Source organism: Meriones unguiculatus, chromosome 2, assembly GCF_030254825.1.
Source record: "Meriones unguiculatus strain TT.TT164.6M chromosome 2, Bangor_MerUng_6.1, whole genome shotgun sequence".
Classification (NCBI taxonomy): Eukaryota; Metazoa; Chordata; class Mammalia; order Rodentia; family Muridae; genus Meriones; species Meriones unguiculatus.
In genome coordinates, this window is record NC_083350.1 from 51,638,280 (window position 1) to 51,662,437 (window position 24,158).

General features: G+C 42.2%; 1 long non-coding RNA gene across 1 annotated transcript in view; it reads right to left on the reverse strand.

Moving 5' to 3' along the window:
- LOC132652341 (uncharacterized) overlaps nucleotides 1–24,158 on the reverse strand; it is a 43,393-nt gene that overhangs the window by 10,637 nt on the left and 8,598 nt on the right. Inside the window, exon 3 of the long non-coding RNA XR_009589838.1 lies at nucleotides 22,423–22,541. This is a non-coding gene — a long non-coding RNA (uncharacterized LOC132652341). The remainder of the gene's footprint in view (nucleotides 1–22,422; nucleotides 22,542–24,158) is intronic.

The window sequence follows — 24,158 nt, forward strand, 5'->3', positions numbered from 1 at the left end:
ACAGGAAAGGAACGTGTTACTTTCTTATTGCTGTGCCAAAACACTGTGACCAAGGCAACTTAGGACAGAAAAGGTTTAATTTGGGGCTCATACCTTCAGCGGGTTGGAGTCCGTGACCATCACGGTGGAAGCATGACAGCGGGCACACAGGCACAAGACTGGAGCAGTAGCTGAAAGCAGAGACCTGACCGGAACTGACGTTGCTGTTGAACCCTCAAAGCCCCCAACCCCCATGACACACCGCCTCCAACAAGGCCACACCTCCTCCAACAAGGCCACACCTCCTAATTCTTCTCAAACAGTTCGACCAGAATGACCAGCCATTTTGAATATGGCTGTTCAGCCCACCCCCCTCGCTTTCTATAAAACAAAAATGTTACTGATGAGGTTGCAGGAAATTACCAGGAACACCGGACATGGGAGGTTCTTCCTCACCCGGTTTTCCCCCCAGAAACAGAAAAGACTGACCAAACATTAGAAAACTATGGAAGGTACGAAAAATATCCATAACACCTGACTATACCCAGGATACTTCACCCAACAGAAATGCTCCCTCCCCTTCCCCTGCCTCTTGTACCATGGGAATTGAACCTATAACCTTACTTACGCTAGGCAAGTATTCTACCACTGAGCTATATACCCAGCCTTGCATGTCCTTCTCAAGCACACAAGGGAAACATAAAATCCCCCACAAAGCCAGATACTTATCAAGAAATATCAAGTTGGTATAGCTCTTCTTTTCTTTTTCTTTTTTCTTTCTTGTTTGGTTTTGTTTTCCAGACAGGGTTTCTCTGTGTACCCTGGCTGTCCTGGAACTGGCTGGCCTCGAATTCAAAGACCTTCCTGTCTCTGCCTCCCAAGCGCTGGGATTAAATGTGTCTGCTGTCATACCCAGCTTTAAGGCCACATCCTTAAAAAAAACAAAGCAAAACACCAAACCAACTAATAATAATTATAAACCAACAACACAAAGGCCTCCACTCCACGACGGAGTAGTTTCTGACCTGAGAAAGTGACATTATGGAGTGCACTAATGCTATTTACTGCGAGGGAAAGAAATGAAAGAGGTTTTCTAAGCTCGGTAAGAAACAGGGCCAGAGGACAGATGAAGCTGTTCAGAGAAGTCTGGCCAAAGAATGAGTGAGGTTGTGGGATAGAAATACCTCAGTGAATTCACTAGACATGGCCTTGTGTGTCTGCTGTGACCACACTTTTCTTCAAGTAATTATTTTTCTATTTTGGAACTTTGTAAATAGGCATTTGAAAAAAAAAAAAATCACTATATTAACAGACAATTAAATTGGTCATGTTGCCACCTAGTGGTGCATTTTAAAATTGCAGGCGATGTATGATTGAATTCCTGGCCTTTTTTTTGTTTTTAATCACAGCAATTTAAGGGTGGCACAAGCTTGGAGTCCTAGCCCGGGGAGGCTCACACAGGAGGGTAGCTGTGTGTTACAAAGGTTCTGGGTACATGTGAAGCAGGCACTTATTGTGACACAGTAAACCTTTATTTTTAGGTTTTTAAAACATATTTGAACATCACTTAAAATCTATAAGAAGTTGCAAAAATATAAAAATATATACATTTACTTACCCTTTACAAGTGTTCAATTGTTGCTAAAATTTTATCCATTGTTTCACCATTTATTCTCTTATTTATTATACACACACACATTTCCCCCCACCCCCTGAACTCCTTGAGTTAAATTATATGTCATGGCCAGGCATGGTGGCATACGCTTTTAATCCCAGCACTCAGGGAGGCAGAGGCAGGACGATTGCTGTGAGTTCCAGGACAGCCTGGTCTACAAAGCAAATCCAGGACAGCCAAGGCTACACAGAGAAACCCTGTCCAAAAAAAAAAAAAAAAAAAGTTATATGTCATAGCTCTTTACCCTTAAAATACTTAAGCACGCTTTTCTCAAAATAGGATGTTTTCTATTAACTCTATTGATTTACATTAGCATGGTGTTTTATCTAATTTATTGCCGTATTCTAGTATTTTTAGGATCTAATAATGTTCTCTATAGTTTTTTTTTTTCTTCAGCCCAGGTTCAATTTGGGGGTTAATTATTGCCTTTAACAGTCACCATTTCTGTATCTTCCTTAAATATAGAGCATTTCCATAACCTGCCTCCTCCAACCCCTAGTGACATTGACGTTTTTAAGGAATATAATTCTCCCAATTAAAAGCGAACCAGGACACTTCATCTTCTGTCTGTCTGATGTTTCCTCACGATCAGACTGAGCTTATATCGGTGAGCAGCGGCACACAGCTTTCTGTTCCTCATAGGTAACATCAATTTTGATCACTTAGTCAGGGTGATGCCTCCATTCTGCACTCTGCTTTATTAACTCTTTTTTCTTGTAATTAGTAAGAGGTCTAGAAGGGAGCATTTGTTCCTTTCAAAACATTTTTAAAGTGTGTGTATATACATATTTACATATGCATATGTAAATACATACCTACAATACATACATAAACACACGGATAATGTGCATGCAATTCCTGAGGTGGCCAGAAGAGGGCATAGGATTCCCCCGGTACTTGATTTACAGGCATTTGTGAGCTTCCAGATGAGGGTGCTAGGAACTAAACTCAGGTCTTCTGCAAAAGCAGCAATTGCTCTTAACCGTTGAGCCAGCTCTCCAGCCCCTGCTAGTGTTTGAGATGTAGGCTGGTCTGGAACTCACAAAGAACTCTGCCTCCTGAGTGCAGGGATTAAGGATGTGTGCTAAAAAAAAAAAAAAAAAAAAAAAAAGGATGTGTGCAAATGCCCAGCCCTGGCCTCTAATTCTTGATCCTCCTGCCTTCACCTCCAAAGTCTTGGGGTGTACCTGGCTAAGCTGCAAATACCCTGTTCTTCACCAAGTTCTCCTTCTGTTGATGATTCTTGCTTGATCTGACCTTCACTACGATGATTGAAAGTGACTTTCTAGCTCTTGCCCACTGTCCACATTCACACTCATTCCTCTTGGGACTATATTAGGACCTTCAGGGGCCGCAGGCATGTTCAACTTCATGAGACTCTTCTTCCAAAGATGGGGCCTCTTAAAGTTTCAGACACTGCCATGCTTAGGGACACCTGCCTGGAATTCCAAAGTGGAGTTATCTATCTATTACCTACCTATCAATAAATCTATCAATAAATGTGTGTGTGTGTACTAAATAGTTTTATGTCAACTTGACATAAGCTGAGAGGAGGGAGCCTCAATTTAAAAATTGCCTCTATAAGATCGGGTTGCAGGTAAGTCTGCAGAAAATTTTCTTAATGAGTGATTGATGGGGGAGGGCCCAGCCCATTGCGGGTGGTCCTGAGTTCTAGAAAAAAAAAGAAAAAAGAAAAGAAAAGAAAAGCAGGCTGAGCAAGGCATGGGGAGCAAGCCAGTAAGCAGCACCCCTCCATGGCCTCTGCATCAGCTGCTGCCTTCAGCTTCCTGCCCTGCTTGTGTTCCTGTCCCAACTTTTTCAGTGCTGAATAGCGCTGCTGAAGTGTAAGTCAAAGAAAGCCTCTCCTCCTCAAGTTGCTTTGGTCATGGGGTTTCATCACAGCATTAGAAACCCTAACTAAGACAGTATGCATGGATTTCATTTATGTATGGACAGAGCCATCATTTGTCGATTATCTCTCTGTGTGTGTATGTATGTATTTATGTGTATGCATGTTTATTATGTAGATAAGAATCATGTAATTATTATGTATGTATGCACGTGTCATTTTGTCTCTGTCATGAACGTGGTCTCATGGATCGCTATTTTTAAACATTTTATAATTTAATTGCTATAGTTACTTAGTTTAGCATTTAAATTGTCTCAGATTTAGTTTTAAGAATTCTGTTAAAGCTGTTTTCTATGATATTTCAGTGTATTCCTTCCTTCCTTCCTTCCTACCTTCCTTCCTTCCTTCCTTCCTTCTTTTCTTCCTTCTACACTTACATCTGTCTTCTTCATGGTGAAGATCCTGAGTTGTGTTCGGTTTTTGTTTTTTGTTTTTGTTTTTTTTTTTTTTGAGGGAGGGTTTCTGTGTAGTCCTGGAACTCACTCTATAGACAGGCTGGCCTCCAACTCAGAGATCCCCCTGCCTCTGCCTCCCAAGTGCTGGGATTAAAGGCATGTGCCACCACTGCCAGGAGAGGATCCTGGATTTTAGCAGCATTACTTCACATTGGCTCAATCCTGCATCATATCTAAATAGTTTCACCAACTAAAAAGAACTCCAGATTGCCTGTGCTTTTTTCTCCCCAGCCTTACCAATCTGAGGGCAGGTTGTGTTTATAAACTCCTCACATTAGTTCTTTTTAAAAACATTTTCCCCGAAATGATTGGCCTGCTCTTTGATCACCTTCCCCTGAGAGGAGAGCAGCCTTACCAGGAGGCAACGGAGGAAGACAATGCAGCCACTCCTGATGAGATCTGATAGACTAGGATCAGAAGGAAGGAGAAAAAGACCTCCCCTATCAGTGGACTTGGGGAGGGGCAAGTGTGGAGAAGGGGGAGGGAAGGTAGGATTGAGAGGGGAGGAGGGAGGGGTTTATGGGGGGGATACAAAGTGAATAAAGTGTAATTGATTAAAATTAAAAAAAAACATTTTCCCTATCAGGTGTGGTTTTGATAATCACTGTAAATGATCTATGTTTTTTAGTTTCCATTGGGCTTTTGGCCTTATTTTTATTTTCTTCTTCTCCTTTTTATTGCTTTAACTTATTTTTGAATATGCAATATGCTTTCAATGGTTAAAACAATTAAAAAGTTAGGACTGGGAGTAGAGTTCAGTGGTAGAGCACGCACTTAGTAAAAGTGAGGCTCTGGCCTGCGTATTTCAAATTTTAATGACAAAGCTTTCCTTACATAGAAGGCAATCAGGAATTCACCCAAGTTTTCTTCAATAATTCACATAGCTGTTTCGTGTTTTGTTAGGGCGTTTAAAGTTTTGACCTCTTTAGAGTTTATCCTTGTGCATGGCCTGAAGAGTCACCACCACAAACAGACTGCAAAAAAAAAAAAAAAACAACCAAAAAACTATGTAAAAAAGGTGCGTTCAGAGAAGAGACACTTCCTACCAGCCCCTGACCTTTCCTCCTTGTTGAAAGCAAATTTCTCTGTTCTCTGGCCTATCCCGTTGCTTTTGTAATGCTAATGTGTGCTCCCTTGTGCTACCTTATTTCTTATTGTGTGTTTGCTTTGCATGCTCCTTTACATTTCCTCCCCCTCGCGGCCCCAGCTGGGTCCGCCCCGATGAGAAACTTCCCCCGCACTGTCTTTCCCTTGCAGAGATTACACCAAAAAACCCGGTCACTTTGTTTTCAGCGCGCTGTCTCCGACAACCATTCCCTGCCAGTCCATTGTCCTTATTCTTCTTTACAGCATAGTACTTTCTGTGTGTGTAATATACATACATACATACATATATTCGTTGTATGGTTATTCAGCTAATCTCTTTCACTTGGATATTTAGATATTTTCCAGTGTTATGAACTTAAAGGAATCCTACCTGTGTGTTTTTTGTATTATTGGAGGGTCTAATGATTTGAATGAAAATGACCCCCACAGGCTCAGAGAGTTGCACTGTTAGGAGGTGTGTCCTTGGAGGAACTGTGTCACTGGGGGTGTGCTTTGAGGTTTCATATGCTGGGTTCAGGCCCAGCGTCACTCTCTTCCTGTTGCCTTTGGATCTAGATGTAGGCCTCTCAGTTACTTCTCCAGAACTAGGTTTGCTCGTGTGCTGCCATGCTTCCAGCCATGATGACAACAGGCTAGATCTCGGAACTGTAAGCCAGCTGCCAGTTGAATGTTTCCTTTTGTGAGTTTCCGCGGTCCTGGTGTCTCTCCATAGTAATAGAAACCGTAACTAAGACAGAGGTGTAACTGTGGGCTCAATTTATGTAAGTGGGATTGCTCTGTTGAAGGAAAGATGTGTACTTAATCTCCTCTCTCTATGGAGAATCTATTCCAAGACCTCCAGTGTGTGTGAGAGAGCCCGAATTTAGGACCAAAAGTCTACATAGGCTATGTTTTTACCATGTACACACACCTATAATACAGTGAATTTACAGTCTAGGTGCAGAGACTCTGAACAGGGAAACAGGCAGGCTAACCGCACATGTTCATCTCTCCCTCCGTTCTTCCAAGTCCAATTCCCCAGTCTCACTCCCAGCTCTGTAGCAGACCTTCTGCTGTGGCCTGTCCTCACTCTCTGCCCCTAAGCAGAACCTGGTAGTACATCTTGCTTTCCCCTCTCCTGTGGACCCTCTCAGCCTCCACTCCTACTCCACCTCCATTCCTAGGTGTCAGCCCCCAATACCTCAAAACAGATTTTACCAGAAACCCCAGTGTCCACACCTATCAGGATCCCAGAAGAATTCCCTACCAGGTGACAGCCATCACACCCTCCTAAGATCCAGAGAGGGCAAAGGAAACCAAAGAACAAAACAAAGATAAGACTAAATATCAGCACCTAGAATTACAGTCTTCCCAAACCCAGATGCCTACATGTAAAAACGTATGCCAGCATAAAAATACAGCCACTAACAGCCAGAGCAATATGTCTCCACCAGAACCCATCAACCCTACCACAGCAGGCACTGAGAATCACAACATAGCTGAAGCACAAGACAAAGACCATAAAATAAACCTTTATGGATATGATAACAGTTCCTAAAGAGGAAATGAAGAAGTCTTTTAAAGAAATCTATGAAAACACAAACAAACAGTAGAAGGAAATGATAAACAGTTCAAGACCTGAAAGTGGAGATAGAATCCATAAAGAAAACTCAAACTGATGGAAATTTGAAAATGAAAAACTTAGGAATTCAAGCAGGAACCACAGAGGCAAACCTCATGAACAGAATCAAGAGAGTGAAGAGAAAAATCTCAGACATGATAGAAGAAATGGATGCCTCAGTCAAAGAAAACGTTAAATCTAAAAAAAAAAAAAAAAAAAAAAAAAAAAACTCCCAATGCAAAACAGCCAGTAATCCTGGGGCACCATGAAAAGACCAAATCTAACAATAATAGGAATAAAAGAACAAGAAAATCCCAGGACAAAGGCAGAGAAAATATTATCAACAAAGTCATAGAAGAAACTTTCCCTCCCATCGAGGAGACACCCTACCAAAGTACAAGACACATAGAGAATACCAAAGAGACCAGACCAGAAAAGAAATTCCCCTCAGTATACAACAATCAAAACACAGAATTTGTAGAACAAAGAAAATATTAAAAGCTGCAAGGAAAAAAAGATCAGATAGCACATAAAAGCAGACTTGTTAGAATGACACCTGACTTCTCAATAAAGACTCGAAAAGCCAGAACAAACGTGCTGCAGACTCTAAGAAACCAAAGATGCCAGCCCAGACTACTATACCCAGCATGACTTTAAAATTTTTTTATTGGCTCTTTGTAAATTTCACATCATGCAAGCCAATCCCATTCATCTCCCCTCCCCTCATACCTGTCTTTACCCTTGCAACCTCCACCTACAACAGAGAAAAAAATCTTATTGTGAAAGCTGTGGTGTGTCAGCTTTCACAATATACCACAGTATAACCTTTGTCCACACTTAGCTTGCAAATGTTCATCACAGTGACTCACTGGTCTGGCATGAGCCCTCTGGCTTCTGATACTCTATCAATACTGGGACTCCTCTTGGATATCCTGCTGTTTCCCTGTGTCATGAAGATGCTTCAGGAACCGCAGAAGTTCATCGATGGGTAGATGTTGGGGTGGACCAATTCAAATCCCTGGATTTTGGCCTGAGATGGTATCTGAACTGGTCAGCTCCCAAGCTCTCTAGCTCTTATGTGCTTGGGCAGGCTCACTGCTAACCCAACTGCCCCCCACCCCCCACCCCAAACCAGGGCCAGCTCTACCCTGCTGCTCAAGCAAGATGTAGTGCCCACTCTCCTGAGTGTTGTGGGGCATGGCCAGTTACCCCACCCTCATAACCCAGGGGCCAGCGCCTCCACCTGCCATAGGTGGCAAGGGGTGAGGGCTGGGAAGGGGAGCTCTTCCTTACCCACAGACCCAATAGGGCCGGGTCTCCCATGCTCATGTCCTCAGCAGGCTCACTCATAAACCCCACATCCAGCGTCAGCTCTACTGTGCTGTCCAGGCAAGATACAGGGCCTCCTCTCCAGAGTGCTGCCGCAGGTGAGGGGCAGGGACAGCTCTCCTGCTCTCATGATACCAGCGCCAGGTCTCCCCCTGCCGCAGGTGGTGAGGGAAAAGGGAAAAGGAGGGTATCTCTCCCTCATCCATGCCACTGTACAGGAGACAAAGGGCAGGGCCAGCCCTCCCATGCTATCGAATAAATAGAGAAAAAGTAGGTCTTTGATTTGTGCGCCTTCTCTTGGGCCCTTTTTCTTATGTTTGTTTGTCATGTTCAACTCTGATGTGTTAGCTTTTGTTTTATCATTATATTATATTATTATAATACTGTATTCCCTTAGAAGTCAGTTTGTTTTCTAATGAGAGATAGGAAGGGAATGAATCCAGATAGGAGGGGAGATGGGAAGGAGCTGGGAGAAGTAGAAGGAAGGAAAACAATAATCAGTATGTACTATGTGAGGGGAAATTTCAACACAAAGAAGAAAAAAAAAACAAACTGGGTACAGTAAGAAACTAATATAAGTAACTGATAACAAAAACAGAGCAAGCATATTTAAATTCTGTGATAAAAGTTATGTCAATGTGGTCTTTCTATCTTAGAGTATTTTATTATGAGGCTCTCAATCTAATCACCTCCTAAAGGCCCTGCCTCCTAATATTGTTGTTTTAGACTTAGGATTGAAGCCCATGAATGGAGGGGCATTGACAGTTAGTCCGTTCTGATAAGGTTTTAACCTTTAGCCTACAGCCATGCAGAAGCTTGGTAGGGCAAGAATCACGCCAGCTGCAGACACATGGAAATGGTGGACAAAGCTGAGAAGTCGAAAGTTTGTTAACTTACCTGGGAAGTCCTCAAGGAGAGATTTAAGTAAAATTAAAAACAATAAGCCATGTAAGGGTGGGAAAGAGGTTAGAGGAAATCAAATTACAGAAAAATGTATTTTAAGTGGTAAAAGATAAATAAATAAATTCATATAGAAAATAAAGACTCTGAAATGAAGAGAGAAAATAGAAATGTTTTTAAAAGTACATAGATGCTAAAAGAAGTATAGAAATGAAACACACACAGGCATAGAAAGAAAAACTGAGTTTAAATATAAAAAGTAAAGTTTCCAAAGGAACATGAGAGAAAGAAAAATAAGTAAAAAAAATTCTATAAATGTACATGAAAGGCAAAGTCTCCAAAGGAAGAAGAGAGTTAAAGAATAAAAATAAAATATTTTTTTGTGTTAAAAAAAATGGAGAATACAATGACAGAGGATGCTTGGACCCCATATAATTTTGTTTTGATTATCAGCATACAAATTATTATATTTTTGTTAATGGCTACAATTTTATATATCCTCTTTAAGAAGATCAGAATAAAGCAGACTTAGAGAATAAAAAGACAAAAATATTAAATGCTAGAGAGGAGTTAATAGAAAAGAGATTGGGAAACCTTTTGATTCAAAATGAAGGGTCTTTTAAAAAATCCAATCTGGAAGCTACAATGACAGCAAAAAAGTTAGTTCCAGATGAGAGAAATCTACAAAGGCTTAAGGAAATTGCAGAATGGCAGTTCATGTAGATGCTAGATAAGAAAGCTTGAGCTATGAACCAACATACTGATATGAACCAAAATACTTATATTGTCAAAAATCGGTTGCTAGATGAAGATCTATATGCTGAGTTAAAAGTACAGATTCTGTTTAATGATACCCCCTTAGAGCAATGCCATACAATAGCTTATGTGTTTCATTTTGTAGAGCTTAGAAAATTAAAGTGTGTGCACCATACCATAGATACATATTTGGCTTTTGCCTTGAATTCTGAAAAGGATGATTCCGAGATTGCCTCTCCATGGGAATAGCTCTGAAACTGAATGAGACGTGAAGATGTAGCCAATGAAGCTTGTTGGCTGCAGAGTCCTCATTTTACATCCTACCCTTTCATATGTCATGGATGGAAATTTATATTATAATTTGGTTGTACAGTCCAAGTGGACTTATGAAGTTTTATTCTTTTCGCCTGTTCAAACATGGAGCAGAGAAGCATCTTTAGCTGGGTTATGCACACTACATCTACCATACGGGAGCTAATGCAGAAACATACATTACCTTTAAAAGTTTATATGATTACAGAGCAAAAGGACCGGACACCGAAGAAAACAAGACAAGTGGCACGGGCAGGCTCACAGGCTGCCTCCACAGCGGCTTCCTCAAAAATCTGCATCCGGAACAATTTCCGAGTGAGTGGATAGGGTGGTCCAGCCTCCCAGACCGGTCCATCTGCTAAGCCTTGTGCTGTCTTACCACACGGAGACCGGACAGCAATGACGCAACTGGCTCTCCCAGGACTAGGCCAAGTTCCCAATTTTCTTAGGACCCCCGAAAGAGGCAGCTGCCTCCCAGACAGCAGGAAGCCATTTTAAGAGAGTGATGCCCTATTCCGAAGAGGGGGGGTGGATGGGTTTGGTCCTTCAGTGGGTGATGAGTGTTTGTTGTCATTTAAGGCAGATTGGTCACAAGTTGTCTTGGTCAGGAAGGAAACAGAGTAAAGGACTTAGATTCAGGCATTTCTTTCTCACTTTCTCTCCCCCTCCCCCCTTCTTCGTTCTCTTCTATCGAGTGTGTGTGGGGGAGAAGGGATGAAAAAGGGGAGGATATAAAAATGATAGGACAGAAGGGTAGATTATTGAATATACTTTTAGACTAGAAACAATAGCAGCAAGCCAAATATTTTTACATTAGCATAGAATTTTTTTGTATATTGATACATATTTAAGGTTATTTTTGCTACAATATACTGTATACATGTTTAAATTCTTATTTATTGTGCCTATGCAACTCATTTAAAAATGTAAAAATGTAAGTTCTAGTCCTTTTGAAAGCTACCATTACAAATTGTTTAGGGTAACTAAAAAAATGCAAGTTAGTCAGTCAGTCAAACTTGTGGTCTTGTTAGGTACCAGTTTAGTTAATCACAGAAATAAGCTTTATTTAGCCTCCTGTAGATATTTTCAAAGTTAATCAGATAATAAATACCTAAAAAAAAAAAGGCAATGTTTACCTATTGAGATGTAGCGTAGGTGATTAGGTGGTCTTTAAAAACCTCAGGGATCTACAGAAGATGGCATTTAAGGTGTTTTTATAACAATAAAAGACTTCTGACAGTGAGGTGCAACTCCTGCTAGCAGCAACCCCATAGTACATCAGAGAAGATAATGGCTATTGAAGAGCCTCCACATTTGCTTCAAATGTGGCAGAGCCAGCTACCAGGCAAAAACCAACCAACCAACCAACCAACCAACCAACCAACAAAAAACCCTGCCCTTGTCTCAACTGCTGAGAGTTGTTATCCAAGCTGTGGCCAAGCAGGACAAGAAAGAAATCAACCACTGAACTTTGCCAAGACAAGGTAGGCCAAGTCCTTCGTAATTCCTGCTTCACAGAAAAGTCTGTCAGATATTTCCGGCCAGTGGGCCAAAGAGAAGGATGCCCCAATGTTACTGAGGAACCTTGGGTGACCGTCCAGGCAGCCATCAGTCTCTGCCATCTCTACACTTTTGGAAGCTGTTTGCTCTGCACTTTCTGTTTGTTCGGGTAATATTTATCGTTCTTGGGTTTTTTGATGAGGTTGAAAACTAGATAGTTATAGTCTCACAATTAAGCTTAAGTTGTTTAGGATTTAAGAAAGTGTTTTAAGGTCTAAAAAGATGTTTTTATGTTGATGAAAAAAAGTTAGAACAGAAAGTATTTAGGTATAGAACTTTAAATTCATCAAGATAGGTTAGAGAATGGAATACTTTCTCCAAGTTTGCCAAATACAATTGGATTGGACACTGTGAATGTCATTCTTACCTGATAGTTTTCATAATTGTTTTTATTGTATATAGTTCATCAATGTAAGGGAAAGAGCCCCTTATTAGACTGAAAAGGGGGAAATGATGGAGTGATGTTTTTATGCACTGAGTAAAGGTTGTCTTTATATATTCGAATGCTGATTTCTGTACCAGCAGAGAACTGGATACAGACCCGACTTTGGTATTGCGAGTCACTTCTCTCGGTGTTTTGTAAATACTGTTCTCCATCACCTTCTCTTTGGTTAAATAAAGAGCTGAGCCGCCTAGCAAAGGCAGGAGAGGATAAACAAGACTTCCAGAGAGACAGGAACTCTGAGAAAAGATTCACCTACATGAAGACATTTGGGCGTATGAACCACATGGCAGAACATAGGTTAAACATACGTTATAAAAGCTAGTTGGGAACAACAGTAAGCTAAGTTATTATAAGCAAATCTAAGTCTTCATGTCATTATTCAGAGTTGGGGCGGACATATAAAGGCCACATGGTTTTACTAAGGCTCTGGGACCAGTTGCAGAAATTAGGTTTATGATTGACATGTTTCTGTCATAATTTGCTAAGAATGTTTTTATACAAACATTTGTGTTTTCATTCCTTAATTTCTTTATCATGTAATGTGATATCAACTAAAATAATGTCAGTGGTTATCACATTTAAATTTGAGAAAATAAAAGACTGTCTCTCAAGCGACACCACTCACTACCTATTTTAAATATATAATGAGTTGTGGTTGTACAAGGGATAGTTATATTGTGTTAGGCATAATTATGATCTGGTTATTGTTTTCATTTGGAAATTTATCATGACATAAGGAGACACAATTGTGTGTCAGGTTCACAACGGTAGACTTGTGATGGCTACTCTTGGTTGTCAACCTGATGACATCTGAAGTTAACTAAAACCCAAGTGGCTGGGCATACCTGTGAGGAATGTATTTCTTTTAATCCAGATTTTTTGAGATGGGAAAATTGTTGTTTGAAAGAAGGAAAATTCCAATCATTGGATTTTACCAATGAAGACTCAGGAGCCAGAAGCTAGGGTGAAAACTTGCTATCTCAGAGAGGCAGAGAAGGCACGCAGCTGATGCTCTTACTCAGCTGACTTTCCAGGAGCTTTTCTACTGAGTTCAAATCCCAGAAGGAAAATGGCTTCTGGTGGGCTCATATGTCTGCCTACTTAGTGCCTGGTAGGTGGAACTGTTTGGGAAGGATTAGGAGGTGTGGCCTTATTGAAAGAGGCGTGTTACTAGGGGTGGTCTTTGAGGTTTCAAAACACTCCTGTTGTTCTCAGTGCTCTCTCTCTCTGCCTCCTACTCTCAGCTGTCATCTTGTTCCTGCTGCCCTGCCTTTGCTCTGCCATCATGGACTATAATCCTCTGAAACCCTAATCCCCAAGTTAAACACTTTCCTTTACAAATTACCTTGATCATGGTATTTAATCACAGCATAGAAACCCTAAGATGCTGGCTAATTGATGATAAATTAAAATATATATATTCAGGCATAAAACCTCAAACTTAGACTATAATTCCTCTCTGGTATTAGCTAAACTTTTTCTTCTTCAAATCTAGTGTTGCCTACTTCACTGTTGCAACAAATTCATGAGAAAAGTTAAAAAATTTAGAAAGGGAAGATTTATTTTGGCTATGAGTTCAAAGATTTTAGTTCATGCTCACTTGGTCCATTGTTGTGAGCCTGTTGTGAGGGAGAAATCGGTGGCAGGAAAGCAGGAAAAAAATGCTGCTCACCTCCTACTGTCCAGGATACAGAAGAAGTCAGATTTGAAAGAGTCAGGGCAAAATATACCATTCAAGGACATGCTCCTACTTTCCACAACCAGGCTGCACCCCGAAGAGTCCATTCACTGTGAACTCATCAGTGGGTTAACCCATTGATAATATTAGCGTTTTCAAGGTCTAGTCATCGCTGAATGATTAGATCTACTAGCTAGGAACCAAACGTTCAACATGTAAGTCCTATGGGAGGTGGGTTGGGAATATTTTATATACCATCCATAACATTAAACTAAAAGTTTGTGTTTTATTTATATTTTTTCAAACTTTTTTGTGTTGTGTTTTTCAAAGCAATTTATAGAGGTGGACATAGCATGTGATTTATCTAAAGTTTTTCTTTTCTTCTTGTTCTTCTTTTTTTCTTGATATGTGTCTCTCTTTTTTATCCTAGGGAGTTCCAGCTTGTCATTTTAGAATCCTTACAAAATAATTATCTTCTTTGTGATGCGTTTCTTTCTCTAAGAATTATTTTTGTTATGATTTTATGCATGTGGATGTTTTTTTTACCTATAAATGTCTGTGCACCACATGTGTGCAATGCCCATGGTGGCCAGAAGAGGGCATGGAACTGGGTGCTATAAACTGAACTTTGTGGAAGAGCAAACAATGCTTTTACTGCTGAGCCATCTCTTCAGCCTTGTGGTGTTTCTTGGCACAGTGAATTTGTCCTCACTGGTGTGTCTGTGTCTGTACTGCATTGCATTTACATATTTACAGATACGCTTCCTCTGTAGCCTGCTAACTTGTAGCTATACAACTGTATGCTCAGCTGATGCTTTGTTGGCCTAGTAGTGATAGGGGATTCCAGGGGTACAAAAATATCAGCTTGGAATAAGTATTAATAAGATCAATGGTCAATGGGCCATTACTTTTTAATGACTCCTTGGGAAAATTAATTTCTCAAGTCTTCTTTCTACCCTGTAAAGTATATAATGAGTGAAATTTATAATGAGTGACACTGAGGGGTTATTTGTGTAACCCAGAATCCTCATAAATTGTATTTATTACACAAATAGCATTATAGTGACAATTAAAGGAACTTAAATGTGACAATATTATTATTCACAATGTCACTATCAAAAGTCATCAACTTGCTGGGTATGGTGGTGTCCATCTTTAATCCCAGCACTTGGGAGGCAGAGACAAGAGGATGGAGGGTCCGAGGCCAGCCTGTGTCAAAGAAAAAAAGGAGAAGAAGAAAAAAAAAAAAAAAAGAAAAAGAAAAGAAAGAACTAAAAGCTTGTTGCAGGATATTTGATTTCCGTGTGAACCCCGAGATTGTGTTATTTACTAGAAAAACTTGATTTTAGCTTTGGTGTGGATCAGCCTTAACACACACCGTTAATGTTTGAACATTGTAGACAGGATTAAATAAAGTCAACCATAGGTCAAGAGGCAGAGCAAGCAACCAGCCAACAGGAAGTGAATATAGGATTATTAAGAAGAACCATAGAGAGTAAGAGGGAGTCAGGAGGTGGATAGAAAGACACACAGGAAGTAGAAGGGAGGGACATTCAGTTCAAAGAGTCTTGTTTGAGCCAATATAGGAGAAGGAGGATGCCTTCTGGGACAGCAGCTGAGAAGGAAGGTCAGCTGGGCGCTTTCTCTGCCACTCTGAGCTAGCAGGCTTTCATCCCAACATCTGGCTCCCCAGTCTTGATTGGCAAAATGGAGTGACTGAGAGCTTGTTAGAAACAACAAAGCCTATTAGCTCCGTTCATAAAGACTAACCCTTCAACTGTTGGAGCACTTCTAGAAATAAAAGGTTTTGTCGTTTCTTGTCTTGTCTCTACACGATAACTTCTCATTTTAGGTTTCAAATCCTTCGTAGGATTGTTCTTATTATATATTTCTATACCAACTCCACTAAACTCAAAGATGATATCAAGGCCTTCATTGAAGCTGGTGGTGCAGTGCTGCATTCCCAGCTGCTTAGGAGGGAGCAGCAGGAAGACAGCCAGTTCCGGGCCTGCCTGGGCCAGAGAGTGAGTCTAAGGGCAGCCTGGGAAACATGGTGAGATACTGCTTCCAAGTTTTTAAAAAGTAAGAAGAGGATTAAAGATTTAGCTCACTCCCAGCACTCAGGAGGCCGAGGCAGGTGGATTTCTGTAAGTTCGAGGCCAGCCTGGTCTACAGAGCCAGTCCAGGACATCCAGGACTACACAGAGAAACCCTGCCTCAAAAAGCAAAAAAAAAAAAAAAAAAAGGATAAGGCTCATTGGAGGCGCACTTGCCTAACATTTAGAAGGCCTTGAGTTTTATCCCTAGTGTGGAAAAGAAGGAAGAGGGAGAGGAGGAGGAGAAGGAGGAGGGGAGAGAACTTGATAGTATGTAAGCCTTTGAGAGCCTACAGGTCAGCGAGCACACAAGATCTCACTATGTGAAGCCGGGTAGGATGTAAACCCTTCTCTTAAGGCTGTGCTCCAACAGTCATAGATAAGTAACACATACAATACAGACGTTGTCACAGAGCTGTGTGCATTGCCCAGGCTGTCCATGAACTGACTCATGAGTCTGATGCTTCTGCCTCATGAACAGGCATGAGCTTGCATATGCCATGCTGGGGTATATGAAGTTTTTTTAACAGATATAAATTAATAAATAATGACATTATTATTATTAATTATTATTATTTTGGTGCAAGGAATTGAAACCTGGGTCTTGCTTATGTTAGGCTAATAGTCAACCACTGAACTATAACCACAGCCCCAAGGAATGACATAATCATAATAATTATTTTTCTTTAATAATTAAATTTTTCCTTAATAACTTCATATAGAGCTATTATTCTTATTTAGCACTATTCATTAAACATACACTTTAGGCAAGTACCAGGCATCCTTTCAGCCTTCTGGAATAAAGTATTAAATAAAACCAAAATATCTCCTAAAATGGAGCTTAGCCAGGTTCAGTGGTGCATGCCTGTAATCCCAGCACTAGAGGAGGCAGAAGTAGGTGGATCTCTGAGTTCGGGGCCAGCCTGGTCTACAAAGTGAGTCCAGGACACCTAAGGCTACACAGAGAAACCCTGACTCAAAACAAACAAACAAACAAACAAACAAAAAACATGGAGCTTATAGCTTAGTGAAGAAAAATCAGATAACAAACAGGAAAATAAATAAATAAACAAACAACAGTGACTGGGACCTGCCAGAATGAAAACCCTGCATTAGTGGCTGGGGACACGCCTGAGATGGATACCACTTAAGACCTGCATTCAAACCTCAATGATAAGGAGTCAGTTGCCCCCTCCCCCACCAAATCCATGGAGGTGCTGGGTACACGCCTTTAATCCCAGCACTCTGGAGGCAGAGGTGGATCTCTGTGAGTTTGAGACCAGCCTGGTCTACAAAGTGAGTCCAGGACAGTTAGGGCAACACAGAGAAACCCTGTCTCAACAAATCGAACCAAACCAATCAACCAACCGAGCAAACAAAAACCCATAGAGGAAGTATGTTAGGCTTGTGGAGTGGCAAGGGCCAGGGCTCTGAGTGTGCAGCCCTGGTGTGCTAGCGTGTGCAGCTGGAAATGGGCTCAACTCCCAAGAAATGGGCAGGAGCTTGAAAAAGCTGGCAGAGACCAGTTAATGTTAGAACTCACAGCTCAGGCAGGGAACTTGTTTTAATCTAAACGCGATAGCAAGTCTCAGAGAACTTTGGGCAGGGAGAGGACAGCAGACAGACCTGTTCAAAAGCTCTGGTGTAGAAAATGCACCGGGAAGTTAGTCAAGAGCAGACTGGGGCAGGCAAGGTGGCTCAGCAAGTAAAGGTGCTTGCCACCAAGACTGGAGACCTGAGTTCTATTCCCGGAAACAACATGGTGGAGGGAGAGACCAGATTCCTGCACATTGTCCTCTCTCTCTCTTTCTCTCCCTCCCTCCTTCCTTCCTCTCCTCTCTTACACAGGCACACTAATGGGATTAAGTCAACAGATGGAAAATTTGATGATGTAGCAAAAGGAAGAGATAATTAAATGATTACTCGAAAATACGAACTTTGGAACACCTGTTGCTACCTAACAAACTACTTCCAAGCCTAGTGGCTTTCAGCAGTTACTGCCTCTTGTCCCTCCTTAGGCTGAATGGCTGGCTCTGCTTGTCAGGTAGTTGTTGGGTGCTGAGAATGGCAGCCTCATCCTCAAGCTGGTAGTTGGTGCTGGCTGCCAGCTGGGGCTCAAAGAGGCTGTGAACCAATGGCTTTTTGGTTTTCCTCCACAATGGCCTTTCTGGTTGCATAAGGATCTCATGGGGAAGGGATTCTTTGTTGTTGCTTTGTTTGTTTGTTTTATAAATTAATTAATTAATTTCTTTACTTTACATCCTCTTCCCCCCTCTCCTCCTAGTCCCCCCTCTCCTCCTAGTCCCCCCTCTCCTCCTAGTCCCCCCTCCCCTTCCCCTATTCCTCAGAAAAACGGAGGGCCCCAAACCCCCGACCCCAGCTCATCAAGTCACATCAGGACTGAGCACATCCTCTTCCCCTGTGGCCTGGCACGGCAGTCCCACCAGTGGGAAGTGATCACAAAGCAGGCAACAGAGGTCCATGTCAGAGACAGCCCCTGCTCCGTTACTAGGCCACCCACACGAAGCCTGAGCTGCCCATCTGTGATATCTGTGCAGGGGGCCTAGGTTCTGTCTGTGCATGGTCTTTGGTTGGTGCTTCAGTGGTTGAAGAAAGAGAAAAAGGTAGGAGAGAAAACACAGAGAAAAATGAGGGTGAAGGCCAGACCTGATGAGAGCATAAGTGGGGGGGCAGGGGAGATAGAAGAAAAGCTGTGGGCGGAGGCATCTCTGTGACAAGCTGGAGTCCTAGGACAGGGTAGGCTCCCAGGAGGATATGGGGTTGACTCTAGCTGAGACTCCTAGTAGCAGGGGTCATGGAGACTGAAGAGGACACCCTCTAACTAGACAGGACTCCTAGTGGAGGTAGGGGAACACCAACCCACCCACAAAAACTTCTACCCAAAATTTACCCTGCCCACAAATCAGCAGAGATAAAGATAGAGCAGAGATTGAGAGAATGTCCAACCAAGGCCTGACCCAACCTGAGACCCACCCCATGGGAGAGAGCCAAGCCCTCACACTATTAAAGATACTTTGCTGTGCTTGCAGACAGGAGCCTAGCATAGCTGTCCTCTCAGAGACTCCACCCAGGGGAGGATGGAAACAGATGCTGAGACTCACAGCCAAACACTGGGCGAAGCATAGGCACATTTTTGGAAGAGCAGGGGTATGGATTGAAAGACCTGGAGGTGACAGGAGTGCCACAAGATGACCAACAGAGCCAACTAACCAGGGCTGAGAGGGCCTTGTGGAGAAGGAATTTTTATGCATTGGTCAGTTGGGTTATTTGCAACAGATTTAATGCTAGGTTCGTTTCACCTTTCAGGACTCCGCTTTAAAAACTCACCCACAAATACCGTCTATAACTAGAATCCTTATCTTTATTTATCTTGCTAATTAAAACTTCCCAATAAGAAGTCTTTAAAATTTTTATTACATTTACTTATTTAGAATGTGTGTATCAGGGGTGTACATACCGCAGAGTTCTTTAGGAGGTCGGATGACAGTTTAAGGGTTCTCTCATTGCATCACATCAATCTTGGGGACAGGACTCAGGTTGTCTGGCTGGGCAACAAGCTCCCTTACCTGCTGAGCCATCTCACCAGCCCTAGTAAGAATTCTTAGCAGAAGGGCTGGAGAGCTGGCTCAGAGGTTGAGAGCACTGGCTGTTCTTCCAAAGGTCCTGAGTTCAATTCCCAGCAACCACATGCTGGCTCTTAACCATCTGTAATGAGATCTGGTGCCCTCTTCTGGCCTGCTGGCTCACATGCAGGCTGAATACTACATAAATCAATCTTAAAAATAAAAAAATTCTTAGCAGCTACAAAGTGGCTATGATTTTGCTGAGACCTAGAAAATAAACAAAGCTTCATTTCCCCTGTAGGGACTTGAGTTTCTCGTCCCCTGGTGGAGTACTGTGACCAGTCACCAATACTCCGTTTATTTTGTGTGCACATGGCAGATTTCTCCTGAGTACAAAATTTACGCGTTCCATTTTATCCCCGTTCTAGTGGCGGCATTTTCCTGGTGCACTGTCAAATACCATAAAAAGGCAGCATTGCAGGAATGAGTGCCCGCTGGGGGACCAGAGCGCGCACCTCGTAAACACAGCCTGTGAAATTACACTCCAGCCTTGCCTTTCCGCCAGCTCAGAGAGAAAGAAGCCTGGAAGAGTGGCACACTAGTGAGAAAGAAGGAAGGGGCGGAGTCAGACACATGAGGTAACTGATCAATTAGAAAAAAACAAAAAACAAAAAACACAGCCTCTGGAAAAAGCCACTGGCTGCAAAGGTACCCAGCTTTCCGTTTCAAAAAGCTGGAATGAGAGCATTCCCATGCAAAATCTGTTTCTGCCTTTGCCTTGACTCACATCACAAAATAACACTCTGCAAAAATACTAGGAATTGAACACAAATTTTCCCTGGGGGTGGTAAGTGCATTTTGGGTGAGGAAATGGCCAGCAATAGAAGCACTTCATAGGATACTGTATTGTTCTGGTATCCTTACGACTTCTAAAACTTATGATTCCAAGTTGGAAAAATCGTACTAGGTGTGGTGGTGCATGCCAATAGTCACAGCCCTCAGGGAGGTGAGTCAGGAAGATTGCAAGGCCAAGGCTAGCCTGGGCTACACAGCAACACTCTGCCTCAAAACAGACAACTTTCATCTTCGCTCTGTTTTTCATGTTTATAGTACGTTCCTCCCCAACCTCCCCTTTCCAAATCGTGGGGGATGTCTTTCACAGCCAAAGCGCCCCTGTAGGACTGCCGGGAAGGCTCTCTACAATGATTAAGGTATTTTCTATTTTCGCTCTTCACAGTAGGTGTCGATCTCAGGGCATGAAGAACACTTGAAACACGGCAGAAAATGAGAGCAGAATTTTACATCTCAGGCTTGAGCGTTGGTTTTAATTGCTTACATCTACAGTGCAGTTAGCGGCTACCTTGCCAGGCGGCACAGTCTCTAGTCTTACTTGCAGAATTCTGCTTGTCCACTTTTTTTTTCCCTAGAAGTTGAAAAATCTGAGCTTTAATCTCATAATATAATTACGAGCATGTCCGACCACCATGATTTTCCTTTTAAATTAAAATTTTAATTAATGTACAAAATGAGAAGTTTTGCGGTGGCCTTTTCAGGCAAGTTTATCATTATATCTTGCTCTTATCCCCCTTGCATTTAATTTTTTTTTTTTTAGATAAGGTCTCACTGTGTTGCCCAAGGTTGCATGGAACTCACAATCAGCCTTCTGAGTGATGGGATTACAGGCATGTGCCACCATGCTCAGCTTTAACATCGTTTTTTATCTGTAGTAATTTGATCAAAGTTCATATGCTGGGGGGCTGAAGAAATGGCTCAGTGGTTAAGGTCACTGGCTATTCTTCCAGAGGACCCAGGTTCTATTCCTAGCATTCACACAAGAATGCATAACCATCTGCAACTCTGGGTTTACAAGGTCTGACACCCTCTTCTGGCCTCTGCACATGTGTGCACCAGGCACACACATGATATGCAGGCTTGTAGACAACATCCACACATATACAATAAAATAACAATAATTAAAACAATCATATGACTAATCAAATCGACAACATTTATAGGCTTTCCTGGATTATAAATTCTTTTTAAAATTACATTTATTTGTGGGTAACTGCATGTGCTTGGGGTGGGGTACAGGGAAGAAGCCAGATTAGATTTAAAGAGAAAATTGGCTATGTGATATTTCAGGATCAGAGAATTAGCTTGATTAATACTAAGACTCTTCTTAAACACTTCTGGTGGTGTCGTTAGTTCTTTATGTGAACTAGCCCCATGGGGAGCTATTATTTACCCCCACATTACTCATAACTCGTATGGTTAGTAAGTACTAAAGAAGGCATTTGAGTCTCAGCAATCTGACTTCAGAGCTGTCCTCCTTGGCCATGGGGCTGTGTTGCTTTTTGTTTGATTGTGCCCACATGGCAACACAAGCTCACCGACCTCAAATGTCTGTCTCTAGCTTTCGTCTAAAGTTAAGCTTCAGTAAGCCAGCATCTCCAGGGTCAAGGGCTGGAGGGTAGGGGTGGGAGAGTGTCAGGCTTTTTTTGATGCTTGAGGAAGATGAGGGTAAAAGGACAGAGGCTCACGGGAGAGGAAAATCAGTCTTTTTCCAGATACCCCAACAACCAGGGAGGTTGCTTCCTGCTTCCTAATTACAAAAGAAAAATGAAATCTCTCTCTCCCTCTCTCCTACCCTCCCTCCCTTCCCCTTTCCCTTTCTACCTCCCCCTCTCTCTTTCTTTCTTTTTCTTTCTCCAGGGTCTTGCTATATTGTCTGCTGGCTCCAAATCCAAGACCCTCTTCTTTCAGTCCCATGTGCTGGGATCACAAACGTGTGCTACTCTGCCATCCTTAAACCCAAAACCCCTCACACAATCAGTGTCTTCCTCTAAATCTCTTTGTGTGGTGAGACAATGAATGGAAGCTGAGTTACTATGTCTTACTGACAGCTCTCCATCTCTCGTCTCTATCAAGTGTTTAATGCTCTATTGATAGGCCATAGTTGACAGTGGTCTTTTTTCTTTCTTTTTGAATTGTTCCATGAATGGCTATCTTATCTGTGCCGGTTAAACTATATCCTTACCTTCTCCACTCCTCCGATTTACCAGCTTTCTCCGCCCTGGTCTATGCCCAGAAGCACTGACCTTCATGGCTACTTCAGCAGTTCCCTTGTCCCTGGCTTCCCATAGGCTCCAAAGATGCCTGGTGGGAGAGCAGGAGGAAGAAAAATGAGCTGGGAGAAACTTCCCTCCCCACTTCCTTCCTGCTGTGGTGCCACATTCTTGCAGTAGCTGTCCAGCATTTAGCCTCCAGGGCCTAAGCAGACTGCACTTTCTTCATCTTGTTCCTGTACATTCAGGACCGGAAATCCCTCAGGACCTCTTCATTCCTCCTGTTTCCCTTAACTCTGCTCCCAGTTCTGTACATAGTGCCTTTAATAAATCACTTTTAAACAAACTGTTTAGAGTAGAATGTTATTTTCTCCTTAGGAGCCTATTCCTCTAATGGTCTCATGTGTTTTAAAGGCATGGGAAAGGCCCAAACTTCTGGATTTCTGTGGTATTAAATAAGCCTTAAGTAGACTGTGCCACAAATTGGTTTATGAGATTTCATTGGTTCATTTACAGCATGGGTGAGGTGCACAAGCCTCCTGAGAGTGACCACACTGAACTCTGTTACACAGATCAGAGACATTGGTCTTTATCATGGCTGGAATGAAGGTCATTCTCTTTGTCCTGTTTTCCGTGTGTCCTGTTGGCCCCACCTTCACATCACATCTTGAATTTCATCCCTTTTTATACTTCACCTGCGCTCACCCGCCTGCAAGCCACGCTCACCTTCACGTAGGCTGCTAAGCGGCTTCCTGACAGGCCTCTGAGTTTACTGTTTGCCCATCACAGTCTTTCCCCCAGCTCAAGGCCGTATTTTTCAAGTGTAAGTCGCACCATGTCATTCTTTTATGGATCCCTTCCAGTGAACTCCCACTCTCTTCAAATACCAAACATAGCTGGAAAGGCAGAGGCTGAGTCAGAGAAGCGCTTTACTCCCCTAACTGCCTCATGAGTCTCCCTCTTGCCGCCTTCCTTCTATGCATCTATCGCAGGCTGCTGCGAGCCTTTGGTGTGGTGGTCTCCCTCTGCCTCAGATACTCCGACCCCAGGGCTGTTGGGAGGGAGGATTCCTTTACATCCTTTGGTTCTTGGCTCAAACATTGTCTCCTTAGAAAGACCATCATTGCAAAGAGTAGCTTCTTCTAGTAATTTTCAACCCAATCCCCCCACCCCTGCTCCTGAAAATGTCATCTATTTCCTTCTTGGTGTCTGTACCTTTATGATAAAGACTCTTCAAGAGCAAGGGTCTTAAATTTCTTTTTTGATCCTGTGTTCTCAGCACCTAGGATAGACCTCCGTCCAGAGCAGTGTAAAAGCGTATCTGAGTGATAAGTTAATCAAGTTACATCTTTATTTATTTAGAACTTTGGGGGCTCAAACTCAGATTCTTAAACATTCTAGGCTAATGTTCTCTCACTGAGCTCCAAATGGACTTTTTTTTTTTTCCAAATGGACTTTTAAAAAGAGAGAATAAATAAAAATACTTTTGAAAGAACCGTGTATTGGAATATATAATATGGGGTGCCTTAGAAGCTTTGGCCTGGTTTAAAGAGTCCTGCTGGCTATAGCAGATGTATTAACATTTATAATTGCTTTGTCCTATCAGCAAATACAGAGGCTAACGGGGTCTGCCTTTAGACTTGGAGAAGAGTGGAATATGAACCCCTAAGAGGCACGGGAGAGGGACGGTACTAAAGGAGGAAGATAC